Source organism: Lissotriton helveticus, chromosome 1_1 (genome assembly GCF_964261635.1).
Source record: "Lissotriton helveticus chromosome 1_1, aLisHel1.1, whole genome shotgun sequence".
Classification (NCBI taxonomy): Eukaryota; Metazoa; Chordata; class Amphibia; order Caudata; family Salamandridae; genus Lissotriton; species Lissotriton helveticus.
The window spans coordinates 746540938-746562608 of record NC_136057.1 but is presented as its reverse complement, the minus strand read 5'-3'; the positions used below and the strand labels follow the sequence as shown (position 1 = coordinate 746562608).

The following is a 21671-nucleotide window of genomic DNA, read 5'->3' as shown; positions in this document are numbered from 1 at the left end:
AAACTGTGCTTATCCCTTTGGCCGTCCATCTTGCGACGGCCTGCCGGATATGGACACTTTCAAAGGTTACAGCAAGTGCAGGCCTCCAGTGCCCTCAGGAGCACCGAGGGCAGGCGCTCCCTCCAATCCTGGTGCTACTCTCATGCAGTCCAGTCATCCTCCACAGAGAAAAGTGCCTGTTCTTCCAGAAGCAAATAGAATTTGTCGGGTACACCTTCAACCAAGAAGGGATCCAGATCGACCCACGGAAGTCCCAATTGATCAAAGACGCCCCAGCTACACTGACGGTGACAGAGGTACAAAGCTTTCTCGGGATGGCCACATACTGTGGCCGATTCATCCCTGATCTGGCTACCATCGCGGAGCCACTCCGGAACCTTATGTGAACCGACATCATGTGGCAATGGGGAACAGCAGAAGAAACAGCGTTCCAAGCCGTCAAAAATGCCCTCCATAACCATACGACACTGGTGTACTTCAACACTGCCCAGCAAACCGAGCTACTGGTGGATGCCAGCTCAGTGGACCTCAGGCCATCCTCACTCAAGAACAGGAACCAGGAAGATGGGCAGCCCTGGCCTATGCCAGCAAGGTGTTATCACCCACAGAAAGGCGCAATGCGCAGATCGAGAGGGAAGCCCTAGCCATCCGCCGGGCCTGCCGCCATTTTCACTTATACATTTGTGACCAACCATTTAGAGTCATTATGGACCATCAACCGTTGGTGCCGTGGTTCAAGGGCTCAGCATCCACCTCCATGGATTGAACGGTGGGCCATTGGGCTACAACAGTATGAGATGGAAGTGGCCTATCAGCCTAGCACCAAAAACCCAGCCGACTTACTCTCGAGGCACCCGGCCCCGCAGCATGGTGAGGAAGAAGGCACGGAGGCAATAGAGGCACACTTGAACATGATCTCCACCATCACATGCCCCAAAGCGCTGACGTTGGAAGATGTGGCTGCAGCAGCAGAAGGAGACCCGCTAATTTCCAAAGTCTGTGCAGCTGTCCAAGGGGGGCACTGGCACCAATTCCTGTAATCCGCTAACTCTTTTCCACTCCTTTGGGGGCACCAAGGAGTGGAAAAGATGAAAGCCCACATGAGGGAGAAAGTCTGGTTTCCTGGACTAGAAGCCCGTGTCGATGAGGCTGTCAGAAGATACCCGGCCTGTCAAGTGACAAGCGCGTCAGGGAGGGATGTATGACATTACAACGCATGCATTTACCATGCATGCCTTTACAACGCAGTTTTTACAACGCATGCCTTTACAACGCATATCGCTTAGGGGTGCTGGATAGTGAATAGTTTAATTTACTATTCCAACTCCAGTCCCCGTGGATAGTAGGGAAGGTGTTGGATAGTAAATTAAATCTATTCCCTATCCTAGAGCGCCCCCCAGCGCTATGCGTTGTAATGACATGCGTTGTAATAGTTGCGTCGTAAAGGCACTGCGTGGTAAAAGTTGCGTTGTAAAGGATGTTTCCCGTCAGGGAGACCAGCGCCCATCCAGATAGAAGAACACAGAAAGGGTCCATGGGAGCATCGATTTTGGGAGCTTTCCAGACGGTTGGATGACCCTGGCCTTGATCGACAGCTACGTGAAGTACCCTCTCATGGAGGTTGTCAGTTCCACCACCTTCTCCCAAGTCGCCCCGGTGATTGAAAAGATCTTCGCAATGTTCGGGTGCCCAGAGGAAATCAAAATTGACAATGGACCTCCGTTCCAGGGAAATTAGTTCTGAGAATTCTTGCGACATCACGGAATACAACACCATCGAATAACCCCACAATGGCCTCAGGCCAAGGGAAAGAATGAGAGGTTCATGAGAACTCTTAACAAGACTCTTCACATTGCTGTGGCCAAGAACGTGGATCTCGAACAGCACCTGCAGATGTTCCTCGAGAGTACCAGAGCAACCCCCCAGCACCACGGACCAAGCTCAACAGAGTTCGCCGTGATACCCTGTCCACTTTCCCGGGGTGGACACCAAGCCCCTATGATGAGGAAGGTGCAATCAGGAGGAGAGAAAAACTAAACCGCGCTGCAAGCCAGACAAGGAGAGCAGTGTCCCGCGAGATGAAAAGGGGGGACGGCCAGGAGGGAAGTTCCGGACCCGCTACGAACTCGGATACTGGACAGCAGTCACTAAAAACCTGGGCATTAAGGAATTCATTTCTAGCATAATCCGCGTATGCCACTTGTATCTGAACCATCGCTCACATGCCAGAGTTCCAAGCACTGCACTTGTAATCACTCTGTTCTACATTCTGTGTGATCTTCAACACTGGATTGAGAATTTTGACAGTGAGAGGAATTTTCTAAATCATTTTGGCATGGATTTCCACATGAAAACAATAAATAGATGGTAGTGTAAATGCAAGTGTGCTCCAGTCCCATGCACATTTTTGGCATGCACTGTAAAATTAAATATATATATTGTGTCACAATATCATGGAACAAATGGTGGTATTTGTATTACTTTCAGTCGTGATGAAGACGTAGGGGCATCTCCCGTCATACGACAAAACATGTGTTACTTACAACTCTGACCTCAACGACCTCCTAAACAGTAGAACACATGCAGGAGGTCTGACCACCGAACTTTGCAGCAGACCAGCCCTGACAATGTCGTAGATACATCTCCCGTCATATGACGAAACACATGTTACTTACAACTCCAGCATCAAAAACCTCCTAAATAGTATAACACATGCAGGCGGTCTGACCACCGAAGTTTGCAACAGACCAGTCCTGACGAAGTCGTCGGGACATCTCCTGTCATAGGACGAAACACATGTTACTTACAACTCCGGCATCAACGACCTCCTAAACAGTATAACACATGCAGGAGGTCTGACCACCCAACTTTGCAACAGACCAGCCCTGACGAAGTCGTAGGGACATCTCCCGCCATACGACGAAACACGTGTTCGCTAAAAAAAAGGTCCCCTGTAGAGTAAATAAAACACCATACTGAAGAACAGAAATGAAATCTCTTTTGTTCTTCACTAATTCTGTTTTATATAACATAACGGTAATTATTCTTAATAAGCGCGGTCTTCATACAAAAAGTGTTCTTAACCTTGTGTTTCACCCTGGTTGCCTCCAAACTTAACTCTACCATCCTCTACTTCAAATAGTACCGCAACGGTGTGCCGGGACCCGGCAGAAGGTATTACTACTCCAACAGTGCATATTTCAAGCTCCGTGTAGGTGGAGGAGGTTGGTTGTTCTCGGCTGCAGTCACAGGCTAGTAGTGAGGCTAGTAGTGAGGCAGTTAAATGTACCATGGCAAAAAGAAAGGACTGAGCCTCACTAAGCCGCAGACTGAGCCTCACTAAGCCGCAGCTTCTGAGTCTAGGAAGCCGCATGTTGTAGGCTCTATTGAAAGGGATTTTTGGATGCAGGTTTTAAGGATTCACCATTGGACTATGTTAGGGACCTGTGAAATAGGCTTATTGAAGCTGTGGAGAATAAATTGGTTTCCATTGATCCTGAGTTATGTAGTATCAATGCTTGTCCCCTAAGCAGTTTCACGAGATGTCAATCTCAGTTCCTGGGCTGAAACCCTCTCTTTCAAAAAAAAAATATAATCTGCCACCACCATCAAGGTCAGAGCTTGAGCCAGCCCCCACAGTCCCTGTTGCCAAGGTGCGCCTGGCTAGGAAAGTTGACGAAAAGGGCCATGCTAATTCTCCAAATTCTGATTTTGGCCGCTGCTCCCAGATGAAAGATTTCTCATATGGGGACTGACCTAAGCATTTACATCTCCCCCCTGACTGTACACCATATGTCATCACCCTGAAGGGTGTTCCCCAAGGGATGAAGGCCCTTCAGAGGATTGGGACAGTTTAAGGTTCAAGGCAGCCCACTGGTGTGGGAAGAACTCAAATTGGTCAACAAACCTAGTGGATGACATCATAATGGGCCATTGAGTGGACAAGTTAGGCCTTTCCCATAAAACCACACAAGGAGACTGCATTGTGATAAACTTTAAAGACCCAGGCCTGGTGAGATCTCTCCTACAGCAGATGAACCTTGTATCACATAACGGTAACAGGATGCGCGCACTTCCTTTGTGGTTTTTCCACCATCCATACCTTTTTCTGGAAGCAAGTTAATCTACTCAATGGGCTAGCCTCCCTGTTTCACTGTCTCTTCTGACCCTGCTGTCCTCTTGTAATGGCTTTGCTCCCCTTTCAGGCTTGATAGATAATGACCGACAGTCCCCCTTCATTATTTGCCACCAACCCATTTCCTGAGTATTGCCAGCTTCTAAGCCAACCAACAATTTCAACGGAAAGTCTGCCTATTTTGAAATTGTTTTTGTATAATAGTGCTGGGGTACGTCATAAGTTGTAGAACGAAGAACGGCTCCAGAATATTTAAGGTTATGACATTGTATGTTGTCAAAAGTCCTGGCGTGTGAACAACCTTTATACTGACGGATTTCAAACTTTTTGTGTATCAGCTACCCTATCCACCTCAGGAAGAGCGAAAGGGGGGCTAGCTGTTCTAGTTTCTCTTTGATGTGTGTATTTGCGTATAGAGGAATTGATGTCTGCTTTTGTTATCAGATTTTAAAATTGTCTTTACCTGATTTTGCCAATGTTATCCTAGTTAAAATCTTTTATTTTACCTTATTTAGTAAACAGCTGACCAATGTAATTGAAGAGTTGGAGGGTTACATTTAGGACCTTGTGCACAGTTCAGGGAAACACGTGTCTCTTGCATCAGGCCTCAAAAAATCATAAATAATATTACTAAACCTGCAGGTCTAGTGACATAAAAAAATCTACTCGACCTAATTGTAATACTCTTGACACATAAACTGGTTTTAAATGATGATATAAGATACACATGACCACTACTTGCATCTTAATTCATTAACAGAATTGTAATCAGGGCGAGGGAAGTCATGTTTCTCAAATCATGTTTAAAACCTATCACTTTTAATAAATACATTACTAAAGCGTAAAGTAGTAGCACACTGTCATTTGCAATCAGCAGATTTTACATTGAATTGGCCACAAACTGTCCCGTTGACATGCGATTTTACTGATCAAAGTGTGTACAAACAATATCAAGTTTCTGTAAATATTTGTCCTTTGCACATCACCAAGTAAAGTGTTCTGATTTGTTTTGCTCCCATTTAAATCTTCATTTGCATCACACTTCTCAATTACAAAAAATGTGCTTTTATAATTTCTGATATATTTTGAAATATTTGTACTGCTCATTTACAACCTATTTAAATGTGTTAGAAAAAATATTGACATCTTACGGTCTTTTGTTTCAGAATGATTTGAGAAAAACTGCTAATTGTAGTAAGAGACAGAAAATTAAACTCAATTCTCCATGCAGCAATTACTAAAAAGGCAAACTTACATTTGACAGGTTTCCTTGAACAGACAGTAAATGTATCAAAATAAAAACACGATTTAAAAGTATCTTTATTGCTTGTTCACTTTCTGAATGAACAGAACACCTGTTTCTTTCTATATTATGTTCATTTGCCAGAAGGGACCAGCAGGCGTAAAAAATAGCTTGACCTGATAAAATCTGACTTGCCATTGTCAGTGGGCGAGGAGATTTTCAGGGCCTGTATGTGGTTAGGGAGTTTCAATATTGGCAAGTGTCTCTTTAACGGCAAACGTGTCTGTGCAGTAATGGATTCACTAGGAGGCAATATCACCCATTTATCACATACCCCCTAAGGGGAAGCCCTAAATCTGATTGTAGTGACACATAATTTCTCCTTTACATCCGATCTATATGGAGATAGGGAAGTTTCTTTACCACTTTTACCAGGAGGGGTGAGGGTAGTACCATTGATCTTATACTAGCATCTAATAGTATAACCCCCAAAGTTAGCTTAACCAACATGAGTGACTACAATCCCATTGAAGTCGGATTTCTCCCCCCAGGGTAACCAGCAATGGGAATAGGCCCACTATATGTTATCATCCTAACAAGGGAGCATGTTAGGGTAACCAACTGGCATAGGTGCAAATTCAGGACAGTGAGAGTAAAAATTCAGGACAAAGTGACAAAATTCAGGACAACAATTTCAGGACAAAAGCTCAAAATTCAGGTCAAAACTTCGGGACAAAAGGTAAGTTTTACAGACACGTCAAAGGTGGTCCGCAATAGTATATAAGTAAGTAAATAGACAACCACCTAAGTACAAGTTAAAATAAGTGTATACTAGGTTGAGACAATCATGCACTTCACGGTTTTTCAGTATGGCCGCAGCTTGCTACCTTAGATGATTACAAATTTGCATCTCGCTCCAGCAGGTACATTAGTCATCAGACAATAGTGAACCACACCTGAATATAAGTAAGGCCGCCAATTCAATCGCCCATCATCTACCCTTTCACTTATCCATCCATCCATCCTTTCACACACCCATCCACCCTTTTACCCATCCATCTACCCTTCCACCCATACATCCATCTTTTTACCTTTTCTCTCATCCATATTTCCACTCATTCATCCATCCTTTCTTTCATTACCTATCCATTCACCCGTTCATTCATCCTTTCATCCTTTCGGTAATCCACCCAGCCATTCACACATTCCTTCACTTATTTACTCACCCACCTTTTCACATTATGAGGTGAACCTTTGTCTGCAGAGTTGCAGAGAGAAGATGCCCATCAAGAACTTCACGTTGCTGTAGTTCCTAAAGCAAGGGGTGGGGTGGGGGAGAGTTCACTATGCCCCTGCAGATAGGGAGTCTGAAAAAGTAGAAGTCATGAGTCCTGCATGATGCACAGTTCCAGGAAGTGAGGTGACTGTGACATGGTGTTGTTTCCAGGGCTTTAAGTAGTGTAAAATAACTGGGGGGTCTCTTCAAAGGGGGTGTTCGATGTAATTACAGGCGTGGTTTAAAACACCTAGGCTAAAAATCTACGCTTAGCATAGTGTTCCGCCCGACTGGTAAAATTTTGTTTCTGTCATTGCAACCAGATATATAATACAGGAAGTATCACCACCAACAAGCCATGATTATTGGCTTTGTCAATGGTTGTTAGTTGCTTAAAATTAAAAAAGCAGCAACCATGGCTTTGATGAATATATTATTGAAAATACTTCAGTTCTAAAATGATGAGATCGTGAAAGAAGATAACCTGTTCTTCTTAACTTGTTTCACAGGCTTCTTTATGTAAACTGTTTTCTAACATTGCAGCATGGGCGTTTTACCTTTCATCTAACAGCATGCCCTGCGGTACACTGAGGCAGGAGGAGGCCGCCACATGCTTTAACACCCCAGACTGCACCATTGACATTCTGTATGTGGCAATTACCCTGCATACAGAATGACAATGGGCGGGTGGGGCTGCTCTTGTGCTCCAGGAGGAGTGCGAGGCGCCCCACCAGGGTGGGTGAGGCCTCTCACAGGGGAGCAGTGCTGCTCCCTGTGCTCACCAACATTACAGACAAAAGGCGTCCTCACAGACAACGGACGTGAGGTCCAAATTACGGACGGTACGTGAAATTTACGGACGGTTGGTCACCCTAGAGCATGTGTATGAGAGGAAAGTATCAACCCTAACCAGTTTTTTAAAGATCTTATTATATGAAATATTAAAGACATAATGTGTGGTCTGTCAGAAGAGGCTGAGCCTGACAAGATTACTGAGGGCTTCACAGTGGTTTGTTATAAAACATTCTGTACGTTGACCACTAAGAAACCTTTCCAGAAATGGATACTACATGCACTGCTGCGTTAAAAACTTAAATCAGGTCACCAATAGCCTTCCACCTAATATACCAGGTACTAGAGCATCTAGACTGGAATACAATTCAGTTTTACATAGAAGGAAAGAAGAAATAATATTTAAGCATGGGCCAACCTGGAACTGGCTTTGTAAACCAGAGATAACAGATAATTTTGGGAAGTCATATATCTTCCTTTCTTTTTTGAAGGTCCCAAACAGACTCTGGAATGTCATATTCTGGTGGATGCTTGGGTTTCCCACTTCATCAAACATTTTTGATTCAAACAGCCAAGCAAGTATAAACCCAATAAACTTGAGACCTCCTAGAATCCAATGTAAAATGCTATGCGTGGCTCACAGAATTCTGACTCAACAAGCACCATCAGGGCTGGCAAATCTGCTAGCCTTCTATGTTCCTCGGCGTACTTTACGCTCAGCTGATAAAGGGCTGGCTTGTATTCCCCGAGTCTTAAGAGCCAGAGCTGGAGGCCGCTCTTTTAGAACTCATGCGGCCAGACTATGGAACTCGCTTCCAGTTTCCATCAGAGGGATCCAGAATCATCTTGCCTTTCGTAAAGCCATAAAGACCTGGCTCTTCCCGGCGTAACTCCCCTCCAACTCGTACAGTCTCAAGTCTTTGATTGCGCTGGGATGCCCCGTCACTGGGGAAGCCATGCGCATTACAAATCTGACAATAATAATAATATTAGTCAACAATGAAGCTCCAAAATTAAGTGATACTATCGATGTTTCAGATGTCGCCAGGATTATCTTAGATCTCGGATTGGAAAAGCGACAGGCCCTCACAGCATCTCCATTGATTTGTAAAGACATAACCCTACTTTTTGGGTCCCTTTACTGGCAAATGTATTCCGGGCTTGAATTAAGAGCTCCCCGATGAAATAATGGAGGGAAGCAATAAGTTTGCCCATTTTTAAAAGAGAACAGGAATCTCCCAGCTTGCTACCACTCAATTTTGTTGTTGAATGCATCTGTTAACACTTTGGGGCGAGTCATTTTTAAAAGGTTGGAAGACTGGGCTGAGACTGATACCTTTTTTTGGCTGTCCAGTATGGATTCCGAACAGGTCTGGGCATGGTGGAACAATCTTTAAACCTATTACTAATGATGGGTAAATATGTCAAAGCCAGGAGAGGTTTGATCTTCATTGACCTCACCTTTACTTTTGACCTGTTGAATAGGACAAAAATGTTTAGGACCTGAAGGAAAAGGCAGGAAGTGAAAATCCCCTGCTAGACCTGATCAAGTAGTTGCACTGAGATACCACTATTAAAGTGTGTTTCAATCAAAATGGAGATTGCACTAAGCCAATCCAGTCAAGCCGTGGGGTAAGGCAAGTATGAATCTTAGCTTCCTTTTTAGGTCTCGCCTTTTCCATTCCGAAGGAATGGGAAATGGAGAGAATTCAAGTGCTCAAAATCCTCGTGAAACCAAGGGCTTTTTGGTGCGGTTTTCTTTGAGTTCACGTGAATCACGTGACCAAACAAGCACGCGCATCAGCCTCCCTCCCTCCCTCCTAATTGCATTTTGTTCACGGCCGCACAGCACATCAAAGGGCTTCTCCCAGCGTGTGCTGTGCGGCTTCTCCTCCCCTAATTATTCATGGCTGGCCGGTGGCCGGCCGTACTTTCAGTTTCCCGGCCGCTCTTGTAGCTTGTGCTGTCTTTCCTCCTCACGCAACTCCCTCTTCTCCCCCTCCCCCACCACAGATCGCTTCTAGCGGCCACCGCGCTTGATCGCAATCACTTTTACTTTCGCAGTCAATGCTTGTTCCTTTCGTCCCCTCACCACCCCGCTCTCTCGTTGTTCATGCCTTACAGTCGCTCTCGCGCACTCCCTCATGCCCTATCTTTTGCGTGTTTTAATTTCGCCTAACTTCTCTGTTTGTTCCAGGTTCATAGTTTAGGTTTCACCTTCACTTTTATCGTCACGCGCGCACCACTCGCGTCCTAAGATCTCCGTCTTGACTGACTGCCTGCTTACCTCTTAGCAGTTCAACACTAGACCGCGCCCCCTTCAGTTTATTTTTTGCAGGCGGCGTCATCCCTTCACGCTTCTCAGCGGGGCTACCCCGTCAGCCAACTTTTGCACAACCAGCATTTTCTGGTTTATGTTTGGCTGATACTTTGGACCGAAAACACTGTTGCCACATTACTTGTAGCAAACTCATACAAGACAAAAAAGTAGTAGTCTTCGTAGGAATCAACGTCTTATTCTTAGTATTCAGGAGTTGGCAACTCATTCATTAGATTTAGTCACACTAAAAAACAAGCATTGGCATAGCCAATAGGTCTCGCTTTTGGGACCTTATAAGTATTTAGTTATGCAGCAGAATATCCTTGGTGCAACAACACCAACTGTTGCATGGCTAAACGCTTATAAGGTCCCAAATGCGAGACCTATTGGCTATGCCAATGCTTGTTCCTTTTATTTTTTATCAACCCCCTGGACTCAGTGCTTGTCAAAACCGGAAAAAACCTTCAGAAAGTTGGACATCACCTAGTTCCCGTCCTTTTATACGCCGAAGATGTGGTTTTAATAGCGCGCACAGCAAACGGCCTCCAGATCCTGCTTGATTCTTTTATTGATTTAATTGGTAACCTTGACGTAAAAGTGAATAATCAAAGATCATAAATTATGACCTACTGTCCCTAGAACACCTGCTCCCTAAATGTCTTTATTGGGAGATTCCAGTTGCCAAGGTCCCCAGTTTTAACTACTTGGGTATTTTTCTTGAGGCTAACTTAAAATGGAACAATCTACTTACACAAAGAGTACAGAATCTTTCAGGGGCATATTACTCAATTTTTAAATTTGCAGGGAAATTGTGCCATAAGCCAATCAAACTGCTGGTTTCGCTGTACAAAAGCAAATGTCTTCCAATGGGGATATATGGAGCAGGAGTTTGGGGTTATGTTAACTTAAGGTGTCTTCAATCACAAGATAACAAAATCCTGTTTAGGCTTTTAGCTGTTTCCAAATCTGCTGCAAGTCATATTGTACATGCAGAACTGGGAATTCCCTACTTTGAGGACATGGTGAAAATAGCTCCACTGGTTTTGAGGATTAAAATATGGTCCTCTCCCAAGGCTGTTTTTTCACGTCTGGCCCTTGAGGACTGTATGAGTTTAGACAACATTGCCTAAATTCCCTGGCTTATTTCTGTTACACAGGCCTTTCAAGACATGGGTATGCTTTATAATTTTAATTCCCTGTCCAGTATTGACCTTTATTACCAAGGGCTTAATAAAGTCAGTATTTTACTACTTCTATGGGGAATCTAGATGAACCAGAGTGTGTACCATGAATTCCGTCCTCCGATAGTTACTGATTTCGACTACCTATTTTGCAGAGCACTACTTATCATGGATTACACACCCTGAGTTAAGATTTTACCATAAATGTTTGAGGCTATACCCTTTGCACTTTTTAGTCGGCTTCCCATTAACGGGATGCTAGTCCTCCACTCTGCCCTGTTGCCCATGTGATTCATATTCATTACAAACAACTGTTCATTTTATGCTTTTTTGTAAATTGCATGATACACCGATAAAATGCTTCCTGCGTCCAATTTTGTGAGCTCAAGGTTTTGTATCTTATAAAGACGGCTTTCAATTTTTAAAGCTATTAGGCTCAAAATCTAGCTGATATTCAGTGATCACGTATTTCTATTGGGCCATAAAAATCCAGAAGACGTATGCCTCATCATAATTAGGTCTCAGGGTATTTTGACATACCAATATTGTATCTCAGGAGGACCTCTAACTTTATGATTGTTTATTAGTTGTAAGGGCAACTTTGATGGTGCTGCCCGGGCTGTACAGTGTCTGAGTCGCTGTTCTCTGTATATGCTCTTGTGCAAGGCATCTTCTTATAGTACGTTTTTTTCGAGCCAATACCTTTTAACTTGGTCTTATGTTGGTGTTTTAAATATTTCCTAATATTTGTAAATTGTGATTTTATGATGAGCTTTGATGGCCAAAATGGTATAATAAGGTGTTAGTGATTGATTGTTTGACTCTGAAACTCTAAAGGAAGCAAACCCATCCAGATAAGTCAGCAAAGCTCTCCTAACATCGTACCTGTGAAGATTTCCCTCATCCTACACAAAACTATTCTGTCCTCAAATATCTTGCAAAAAAGTGTGCTTGTTTGAAAGAGCATCTAATTCACCTGACCTTCTTGCCGAGGTAATAGCCACTGGTAAAAAAAGTTTTTTTTATGTCAGGGCTCTAAGAGCTATCTGTTCCAATTTCTCAATGGGATGATAAATTCAGGGCTTATAATACTAAAGGGAGATCCCATAAAGGGAACTGATGCAGGGGATCAGGACAGTGATTGAGGAACCCCTTAAAAAACCTAGGAACTAAACTAGTAGGATCAAGCAGGTTCCCCTGGATGCTTTTAATGGCTTTATAGCAGCCCTTGAGGTTTAAGAGTGGAAATGTGTAGACCTAATGAGACTCCATCCTGCAAAAAAGCTGTAACTTGGAATGGATAAACAATAGAGAGGTCCAAATGCCTTGACCCACACCAGTTACTCAAGGAAATGCAGAGTCGGAAGTTGGACTTCAAAGTAAACTATCAACTAGACACTTGCAGAGTTGATACCAAAGAGTCAGGAATGCCACTTTGCCTCCATCCCAAACTCTCATCTTCCCGACCACTAGTCAGAGCATCAGGAAGAACTCTTGCTGTAGGACAGGAAAGGCCAAGTAGGATGGACTAGAGGGAATTCTCCATTCCTTCTCTACCATTAAGATGTCAGGAGATGATACCAACATGAGTGAGTCCATGTTGGAACAATTCTCTCCCACATTACTCTGAGAAGAAACCATTAAAGGAGAGGAAAGAGGGGAAATGCAAACAAAAGATGAGAGGCCACCTGCAAGTCAGTGCATCCACCTCACAGGCATGATCCCCCCCTGCTCTGAAGCAATATCTGTCCATCAGGGCATTCGATCTGGTAACAAATAGGTCAATAATTGGAAACCTCTCTTTCCTGATGATCCAAGAAAAGATCTTTGGATGAAGGCAGAAGTTTGTCGACGCTGTAATAATCCAGCTCAAGGTGTCCGCAATGTGTTTGAGAACCCTGCAATGTGAAGTGTGATATTAACACGAGCCTCTGCCCTGCCCACCAGAATAATTTGTCTGAAATCTTTACCTGAGAAGAAGACTGTGTTTCTCTCAGTTCAGGTAAGCTTTGGCGGTGATGATGTCTGTACAAATCAACACCAACTGACCTGATGTCTGAAATAAAAACACCTTTATTGCCTGAGGCATTGCTTCCAACTCCTTCCAGTTTGAGGATTTCCTGCTCTGCACCAGTGACCAAATCCTCTAAACCTGGTGACGATCAAGCCTAGCCCCACACTCCAAGAGTCTGGCATCTTGTTTTCCAGTAACACATCCAGAAACTCTGTCTTGCCACCACGAGAGACCCTATAGCAATTGAGGATGCTCTCAAGATATCTGAAAAGATGTTGGCCATATACTTTACCTGTTGCTCCATAGCCAAAAGAAAATCAGAAAATTTGAAATACTTTGAATAGCAGTTTCCAAGCCATCAAAATCCTTCACCAACGATTGTGCCAAGTAGGCTTCTTAAGTGGAGGATATCAGAGAAAGGTTCTGTGCTGAAAAACAGTCTTCAGGAGTTAGAGAAGTGCACACAATTAGCATTGCCAAGATAGCTTCAATCTTGTGTGAGCCCGGTAAGGACTTACTGGTTTCCTCCAAAGTGTAGAGCTTTTGTAGAAACCAAGGAACAAACACCTGAGCTGGCTCTTTCCATTCTCCAAAAAACAGAAGTTGAATCTTCAAATAAATTGGCATGGAAATAACTAGTGGCTGAGCATATCGCAGGAATAGCACATCCTCATTATTTTTTACCTGGGAAGAGTTGGAACCCTAGGACTTGACTAATATGCCCCAAAATTTAAGGAACCGCATCTCTCCTTAAATATTTCCTGGAAGAGGTTGAGGGCAATTCCTTCTGAGAGGTAGATGAATCATCTACCAACCTTCATTTAGGACATTGTTGCTTATTTCTTTGAAAGCATTAGCCGCCAAAGCATTAATCATACTCTGAACCTCCTCTGTTGCCATCAGTGCAGACTCATTTGTATAGAGGCCGAGGAACTTCTGGAGGCCTGATTGCTTTCACTGGAATTTGACCCTCATCATCAGAGGAATAGGAAGAGAAACACACACTGATTTCCTAGAAAGAATACCTAGCCAAATAAAAAACGATAGGAATTTTCCTAAAACCTACTAATAGTAAAGCCAGTGCTCTGAAAAACACCAATGCCCATTCGTTTCACCAACTCTAATCCAAAATGGAGAAACTGTAGCTCTGATAAAAAATAAACAGAGAAAAAGATTGTGTCCCTTCTCGGAGAACTACCTGACTACTGTGTTTCTCCTGCACCCAGTGTTACCCTTTGGCAGGGAAACACAAGCCCAGCCACATTAAGCTGATCAATAGCGTTGTAGCCGGACTGAGAGGAGCACCGCCAGTACAGCCTAGCTGCCCTACGAAATGATGTACCGCGATGGGCAAAAAGTAAAACTAGTGTGTAGAGAGAGGATGTGGCCAAACAGTCCGAGCGGCCGACCTTGAAGCTGGGGATTAGGATTCAAGTCTCATCAGGGACGCTTAACATCCTGTGCTTCTGGGCGAATCATTTCTTCTCCCCGTGCCTAACAAAAAATTAATGTGTCTGTCTGTAACACAAGTGATGCTCATGTAAAGCACTCTGATACCTTTGGGTCAAGTCTGCGCTATATAAAACTCTGGAAAGTAAAAAAAAAGTATGGTGCTGTCCCACATACTCTATCTTCACCCTTTGTTTCTTTTATTGTACTAAAAGAAACAAAGGGTGAATCTGTTTTTAAAAGTATATTGATGTTACCACAGCTTCATGAAGAGGTGGCATGTTTACAAGAAAACAGAAAAGAGCAGGAGGATTGTTGGGGGGGGGACCTTTTCATTGTGGTATTTCGTTGGCAATTAACTGTCTATTAAAGGCAGGACTGCCTTAAACCAGTAAGTAAGGAAAGCTGAAGGACGTGAAGGTGATGTATAATTTATATTGATAAAGCTTTTCATTACATTATCATAATTACTGCTATATAGCCCAACAACTGGAAGGTCGTTGCAGTTACAACTGTGTCTGTTATATGTAGTGTGAATAGTAGATCTAGCATTTGAGCCAGACTAAATTTAGGAATAGCTTTGTTTTGTTTTCTGGTGAGGTTATGAGTCCTTGAGACTGTCCATGTTTAAATACAGCTCCCCACAAGTAGAATATCGTTCATGTAAATGACTGGAAAATTAAGTGGACTAGACAGGATGGGTAAATAAACGCATGTGTAAAATAAAAAGAAAAATGAAATAGAAATTCTGAAAAAAATGATAGGAGGCTATGTCAAATTGCATACTCTTTTTTAACTCTTTATGTGAACTTTCAGTAAAACCTGTGGAATGTATCCAATTTTTTGTAAAATGGATTGAAAAAAATCCCCATTTCGTCATGACATCTTGCCAAATTTTCTAGGAGTTTAACCCATCTTCCCAAAAATCTCTGGCTAGACCTATTTCATGCATCCTGAAAGTACAGAATTAGTTCATGATTGCCGAATCAGGATTGTCTATAACAACTACTGTGGTTTATTCATTATTCGAAAATTGTGCTTTTGTATTATATATTATTTGACCCCTATTTTACTAAATATTTCCTTTGATGGGGGGAAATACCCCAAACGTTCCAGATGAAACCCAAGCCCACTAACATGCTCAATTGGAAATTGAGCCTGACTATTTGTGATGATCTTTTTTTAATATTCCCAATCTGCCATTCTGTGCAGAACCCCCAATATCCATATAATCACATAACAGCATGTCACGCATGCTAGTCCCTTCCATCACAAACTCAAAACAATACAAGAAATAATCTACTGATGATTCACTGAAAAAAGATTTCAAGATAGTCAAATTCAATCAACCCACTACTAGGGCCCAAGTCAGCATTCCCAAAACGTTACTGTTATGGAAAAGAGGTTGATGAAACTATGCCCCTCTGTCTAACTATATCCATGTACCATGGCAGGTGAGAGAAAAAAGACATCTCTATGTCTTTCCCTTACAAGTCTAAAGGAATGATCTTCATAATAATCCTAAAGGAGGCCCTATCTTCTTAACAACCAATGAAGAAAGAGAGAAAGCAGGACTTTGACTTATTCATCCCTCCTTTCCTCTTTCCATCTGACAAAGTCCCCCATCCTGGACTGCATCAAACAGAGACACATTTTCAGAGAAAACTTCTCCCTTGGGTGATAACAACTTTGTTGTTATTGTGATATATATAATGTCAAACACGCCATCCTTACTTTATTGTTTCTCTATCAACCAATTCGTAGAGCATGGCACTGTCACCCCTGGCGGTATCTTGTAACTGTGGTAAGAGTTCTCAGTCGAAAAGCCAGGTCTTGAGGAACTGGCAGGAAAAGGGAAGAAATTTGCAGAAAAGGGCAAAACAGAGGGCAGGAAATGAGCAGATAAGGCAAAATAGAGGGCAGAAAAATTAGCAGAAAAAGGCAAAACAGAGCAAGAAACAAGCAGAGGTGACACAAACACATGGCAGCAGGTAGACAGGCAGCAGAGGATGGCAGACAGCAGGCAAGCTGGAGGGAGAGCTGGTACAAGGACTTGCTCTGTTTCTCTTAGTATAACTGTTATATTTTACTTTTGTTTTTCGTGTATGCAATTGTCATCATAGGTAGGCTATCCTGTTTTAGTTGTACACCTATACTAACTGATAAAACCCCACCAAAAGGAAAATAGCCCTCACCAGTGTGAACATATAAACAATGAAAAACACCTTTGCAACAACAAATTAAATGCCATTCTAAGACAGGAAAAGGTGAGTGAAAGTCAAGTTTATTTTTTTCCTGAAGGGGCCAATACAATATAACTTGGTTATACAAGGCAGCAGCAACTAAGACTTGGTTAACACTATTCTGTTTGAGTGCTGTTGTTTAGGAATGTCACTAAAATATTGTTACTTCTTTCTTGAGCTTTTTCAGTTTTGTGGTCTTTGGACTAAAGATGCAGGGTTTAGATGCATGTTTTAGGTCTTATTTAATAATTTTTTAACTGTTCCAGTTCAGAAAATATCAAAATCATGTTTGATATTTTGGCTATGTTTGATTCTTTCACTGCTAGGTAAAATGGCTGGCTTCATAAGAATCTTTACCAATTTGTACCATCACATTTACCCACAGACAGAGAATGGGTGAAATCCTTTGATACATCAGCCACCTTGCTAGAGCAAGTCAGTATTGATAGTAGGTGAATTGCCAAACATACCAGGTTTTAAACATTCAATGCAAGGTTTAGTGACAGGTATATGTGAAAAGAGTACTGACACCAAGCATCTTGGATAGTGGTGGAAACATGACACAGGACGTTTGAAAAACATGGAATGCAGTGCCACTTGGCATGCTGCTGTAAAAGGTTCTTATCAAGTTCAACAAAGATTGAAGTGATATTGTTTGTTTTTGCAGTAATTCAGCTACGTATATGAAAGGTTGTGTGATGACCTGTCAAAATCGACACCTGAGCTGAAGTGCTTTCCTGTAAGAGATCCTTGCCACTTGCTAGATGCTATGCTGAAAGCATCTTTAAATCTTCAAAGTTAATGAAGAATGCTATTGGCTTTGTAGTCCATTCCGATGCACTGTTTCGGGAACTGAAACAAAAATATTTCTCGCTTTGTGTGGCATCAAAGAAAGAGTCATCCCAACTGTGTCATTTAGCCGTGGTTCTCAGTCCTATAATCCGTGAATGCTATATTTTCCATGTGGCAACCGTTTACTGAATTTTTGCTTAGTGATGATGCTAAAGGCAAGAAATGTGAGGATCTTTGGTCGCATATTAAGTGATGTGAAAAAAGTACACTCTACTGCATTCTTAGATTTTTACTGGAAAACATGACTGCTGTAGTAGACATAATCAAAAAACTAAAGTCTGAAAACACCCATGTCAACCAAGTGTTCAGTGTAGTTGGTGTAGATGTTAAACATCTCCTTTAGAGTAGGCTGGGCGACACTTTTAGTAATTTTGAGACTGCAACATGTTCCATCTTAGAATTCTTGCCACTTGGTAAGCAAAGAAATGTTGAGAAGCAATTCAGGAAATGTTATTTTACAGTGCATGAGAAATGGCTTACAATAATGCATAGAAATGCCCCTTCACCTACCATGGCATTTAAAGTCAATGAAGCCTCACTGAGGTACTCTGCACAAGTTCTAGATCCCTTCCCTAAAGGGGAATTTTCTCCAGACTTTGGAAAAGTACTGCCTCATTTTGTGACCGCTTTAATAACTAAGGGCATATGCGCCCAGCTCAAAGCATATTTTGCAGAACCAGTCCCAGAGAATCGCAATCTTCAGGTGCACCAGTGTTGCCATGGAAAGCTATGTCAATAGCCAGAGTTAGGCAAATTGTGTACTGGCTGTTTTGGCGTTGCCCTTCTCAAGTGTCAATGTTGAGAGGGCCTTTTCACAGATAAAAACTTACATGGGAAGGAAAGAGAAAGCGCACATGACCAGAGACTCACTACAGAAGTATTGTATGGTGCACTACAATAAGTTTGATTTGTAAAAATGTATTTGGCCCTCATATACCCTATACACACACTGTCTAAACAAATGCACTGACAGTGCAAAAAGCAAGCAATAATAATAGCAAAAAACACTCCATTAACACTGGAAAAACACTGTTTCTGTTGTTTTTAGTGGCACGAAAATGAGTAACCAATGATAACCACAGTTTTTTTAAGGTATTGAAAACACTGGAAAAAAGTACCAGAATTGACCAAAAACAGAAACCGAAAATAGGAAAGCCTAGTGTATAAGAACCTGCCAAAATAAGCTAGCTTTTCTTATCCAATCTATTCTTAATCAATCTTATTTTGTGTTTCTGTAAAAGTGAGGTTGTTCAATCGATACATAGAGGGACTCTGTGTAAATACACAGAGGTCTATTTACCAATATTTAACGCAATGTTTGGGTCACAAAAGTGATGAAAAATGACACTAAGTCTTTTTTCACCAATTTACTTTCCAGCATAAACCTGTGGTATGCTGGAAAATACTTTTGCATTACTTAGCGTCAAGGGGCGTTCCATGGGTGGTGAATGGGGATTCCCATGCAGTCGTCCAAGATTTCTGACGCCAAGCCCTACTTAGACAAGGTTTAGTGTAAAAAATAGAGCCCATTTCACATAGGCACTATGAAGGAGAAATGCTTCTATTTCTCTTTCCTTTTCCGACTTTGCATGTGTCCTGCACTGTACAGCACACATACAAAGCGGAAAAAGGTTTAAAGTTAGTCTATGCTTAGTATTTTGTACTGGAAGGGAATTCTTCCAGTACAAACCTATGCTAGACTCATGGAAACACCTTCTCACTATAGTGCAAAGGTGTGACCATGGCACATGGCTGCACATTTCTGAATGGGCGTTATGGAGAGAGGAGGAGAGTGCCATATTTCTGTAAATATGGCGCTCTTCTGCTCTCTCCTTCTCACGCAGTGCAGCATTTGCGGCTGCTGCACTGCGCTGCGTGAGAAAGTGGTAAATCTGGCCCACAGTTTTTCTTATGGCCAAAAACACCCTCACAGCTGAAGTAAGTCCAAGCCACACATCTCTTTAACCCTCCATATTATCTCTAACTGGAGAGGCTTGAAAAGCTATGAAATACCATTGTCCTTTCTTAAGATGTGCTAAAGAATGTTACAACAGCTTGAAACACTTCTCTTGTCTAATGAAATGATTCTCATGCTGGAGGGGGCACTATGGCCATAATAAATATATTTAACACATGACTAAAAGCACGATTAAAAACATTAACCAGGCTTAAGATAATTTACTGTAACATTATCTTTGCGATGAAAGAATGTAGCTGCAACAGCAACACTGGAATGCTGCTAAAAGTAAAATATGTCCACATGTGCATTATTTGGCGAAGCTAGTGATCGTACTTCTAAATTGCAGTTTTTAGGGGCACTGTGTTTTCTATTAGGCGTGTAACAAAGAAATATTTTGCTCGATGTCATATGGTATGCATATTTAGATGTTTTGTGTACATAATAGCAGACCAGAATGCCAAAATGAAATTTAATCATCCTTAAAACCTGAAAGCCATGTATCTCATAAAAGATCACCAAGCTCATGAATGTCTTAGAAAATCACAAATGCACTTAATTTAGCTCACTAAACAGTCAAAATAAGAAAAAACAGCTGTCTGATACCGACATGTTAATGCTGGAAGTAAATAAGAACATCCATATCCCGAAAATATATGACTCAGTATACCTCAGTTTGTTTGCACAAATAAAACCCCCTATCAGTAATAGGAGTATGTTAGTATCGGATGTTAGCTCCTCACATGGTGTAGCACGGTTACAACGAATTTTTTACAACGCACTACCATTACATCGCAACTTTTACCACGCAAACCATTACAACGCAATGCGCTGGGGGGCGCTCTAGGATAGGGAATGTATTTAATATACTATCCAACACCTTCCCCGCTATCCACGGGGACTGGAGTTGGAATAGTAAATTAAATAATTCACTATCCAGCGCCTAAAAGCATTATGCGTTGTAATGGACTGCGTGGTAAAAACCGCGTTGTAAAGGCATGCGTGGTAAAAGCATGCGTTGTAGTGACACCAATCCCCTCACACGGGTTTCGATTTTCCTGTGTTCTTTAAAGAAGCTCAGCATGGGTTGTGTACCCACTTTGTCTGTAGTCTAGCACTTGGAGCTCCTTCATTATCAGAATATAGTGCACTCTTGCGAGAAATAATGTTATTTCTACTAAGAATCTTGACAGGAGAGAACCCTGAAAAAACGATAATTGGAACACAATGTTGAAAATAACAGTGCTGAAAAATAAGCAGCCACACGCTTTGCCTGATTTGGGGATACAGAACTAAAGAAATGATATTACCAGAATGCACTAGGAGGGTAAACAATGTCATGCTTTATTGAAAACCCAGAGATCAGGTATAATGTGTTGTGTGTATGATTGTCTTGTGGGTGGTTGTTGTACTTTGTAAGAGATTGGCGTCAGATCTTGGAAAGTAGGATTAGCCTGTGTTCTGGGTTGTGCTTCACTTGCAAACATTCTTGTGCAGTCAGTTACGCTTGGGCTGGCTGAGGGATACTTGCATTCTTGTTGTACTACTGTAAATGTAAATGTTGTAAATGTTTTTGTACTTGTATAGTGCGCAGCTACCCGGACCGGTCTCCCGGCGCTTGTACGAATACCGCTGTGGAACCCTTCCTGGCTTTCCTGTGAAGTGTTCACTCCTGGGCACCTCCAATAAATAGTTTTACCCACCTCATCATTGGGGTGCTGTTATTGCGAGCACAAGAGTGGTCAACTTTGGAAGTAAAATGAAAAGACTTGGGGCCATATGTATCAAGCCTTTTTCCCGTTTGCAAACGGGCCGATTCTCAGAATCAGCCTGTTTGAAAATTGGAAAAAACCTTTTGGGATGTATCATCCCATAAGGCCATCGCAAAATAGAGAATTGCAAAATTTGCGATTCTCTATTTTGCAAATGCAATTAAGGAATTGCAAATTGGGCTTCCTTAAATGCAATTCTAGAAGTACCAGAAATTTGCTATTTGACCTTAAGGAATTGCAAATTACCACCAACTTCAAGTTGGTGGTTATTGCTTAAAAAAAACTTTTTTTTTTTTAAGTGCCATAGGTCGCACGTACATGCCATTAGGGAATGTAGGTGCGCAAAATGAGCACACATGCCTATTTCTGGGGTGCAACAGGGTGTCCTTTTGGCACCCTTGCAACCTTGAAATTGCATTCTCAATTTGTGATTCTCT

General features: G+C 42.2%; 1 protein-coding gene across 1 annotated transcript in view; it reads right to left on the bottom strand.

Moving 5' to 3' along the window:
• Window positions 1-21671, bottom strand: part of ADAMTS20 (ADAM metallopeptidase with thrombospondin type 1 motif 20) — a 1463844-nt gene that overhangs the window by 1244953 nt on the left and 197220 nt on the right. The gene's annotated exons all lie outside the window — the stretch shown is intronic.